We start from the raw sequence: 2,014 nt of genomic DNA on the forward strand, positions 1-2,014 counted from the left end.
TTTTCCATCTCCAAGGAAAAACGCTCGAATCTCCTATGATAAAAATTCCCAATTCTCCTTTTGGGGCTTCAAATCTCACATAAAGTTCTAGTTTTGACAATTCAAAAGTTGGAGAAGGTTTTTTGCTAATAGATAGATATTCAAAATCATTCCATTCAGGATATTTTAATCGGTCAAAACGTCAGATTTCTAAATTTTTGTAAGGCCCTCCTGGAATTCCTTCCAGATCCTATTGAATAATCTTTATGGATTCTGTCATTTCACGATTCGTACTAAATAACAAACTAATGAATCCCCTTCTCGTTGCCATTGAACCTGCCAATCAAATTCGTCGTAAGACTCATAATGATTAACTTTACGAAAATCCTATTCTATTTAGGAAGCTCGTAGCATTGGTCCCGATAAACCCCAATTTAATGCCTCATCTTTCCCAATAATACCTATGCCTTCAACTCGTTATAAAAAAATAGGATTCCGGGTAATAAGTTTTTGATACTCAGCAACCGCTGTTAAAAAATAGTAACAAAAATCCAAACATTTATCTACCCAGCCATATGGTAGATCGGCAGCCACTCCTCCAATACGAAAATAATAATGCATCATTCGCATACCCGTAGCAGCTTCAAATAGGTCATATATCAATTCTCTTTCTCAAAAAATATAGAAGAAAGGGGTCTGCGCACCAATATCCGCTATAAAAGGACCGAGCCATAACAAATGAGAAGCGATCCGACTCAACTCCAACATAATGACTCTGATATAGCTAGCCCTTTTAGATACTTGAATATTGCCTAATTGTTCGGGTCCTTTTATGGTTATTGCTTCGGTGAACATAGTAGCTAAATAATCCGAACGAATTACATAAGGTAAATATTGTATAATTGTTCGGTTTTTTGCAATTTTCTCCATCCTTCTATGTAAATAACCCAATATTGGTACGCAGTCGACAACATCTTCACCATATAAAGTAACGATAAGTCGAAGAACACCATGCATTGATGGGTGCTGAGGCCCCATATTGACTATCATGAGGTCTTTTATTGTAGTTGGTGCAGTTATAAGTTTTTTAACGATTCATTCTTCCATGAATTACTGAAAGTGAAAAGAAGTTCATCAAAATTTAATCGAAACATATAAGTGAAAATGAAATGACTCTTCAAATTAATCAAATTAACGACTTTTTGTCTCTTGAATGTCCAACTGATTAATTAATTCTTTATAACGTTCTCTGTTTTTTTGCCAAATAAGCTAGCAGTCGTTGACGTTTTCCCAAAATTTTCTTCAAACCTCTCTGAGATAAATAGTCTTTTTTGTGCAATTCTAAATGTGAAGTAAGCCTCCGTATCTTATTGATGAAATTGAATACCTGAAATTCAACATATCCACTCTTTTTTTCTTGAGAAATAACTGAAATGACAGAATTTTTTACCATAAATGAATTTCCCCTTTCTTTATTTTACAAATATGGATTTTATCAAATTTTATCAATCAGTAATAATAATGCCCATAATTTTAACATGGTATATACACTTAATTTCTTTATGAACCCCTAATTTTATCAATTCTAATAAATTAATCAAATTTTAATTTTGATTCAGATAGGAATCCAAAAAGAAAAAGTTGGTAGGTACGTTTTTTTCATTCACAAAAGCGAATAATTTACACCTAAAATTTGAAAAAGAAGAAGATTCTGTTGATTCATTTCTAGATCTAATCGATACCTTATTGATTTAGTATCGTCTACTCGAATTAGATTTGAATGAGATGTCAGACAAGGCATGTGTGCATTTGTTTTCTTTCAGATACTCTATATGAGACAGGGTATATAGTAATATCAATTAATTTTCAATCGTGGATACATATGTATCCTTAAGATACTGAAACGGCTACCATTGTTGGTATCACACCAACAACGATTCATATAAGCTAAATCTCCTAATCGATAATTAGGCCAAAGAAAGAACTTTAATTTAATTAATTCATTTTTATCTTTATAAAGAGGTTTCCTTTCATC

At 32.3% G+C, this 2,014-nt stretch overlaps 1 pseudogene; it reads right to left on the bottom strand.

Moving 5' to 3' along the window:
- Positions 1–4: 4 nt before the first annotated feature.
- On the bottom strand, positions 5–1,352 carry LOC124890045 (annotated as a pseudogene).
- Positions 1,353–2,014: the final 662 nt, after the last annotated feature.

Source organism: Capsicum annuum, unplaced genomic scaffold, assembly GCF_002878395.1.
Source record: "Capsicum annuum cultivar UCD-10X-F1 unplaced genomic scaffold, UCD10Xv1.1 ctg10463, whole genome shotgun sequence".
Classification (NCBI taxonomy): domain Eukaryota; kingdom Viridiplantae; phylum Streptophyta; class Magnoliopsida; order Solanales; family Solanaceae; genus Capsicum; species Capsicum annuum.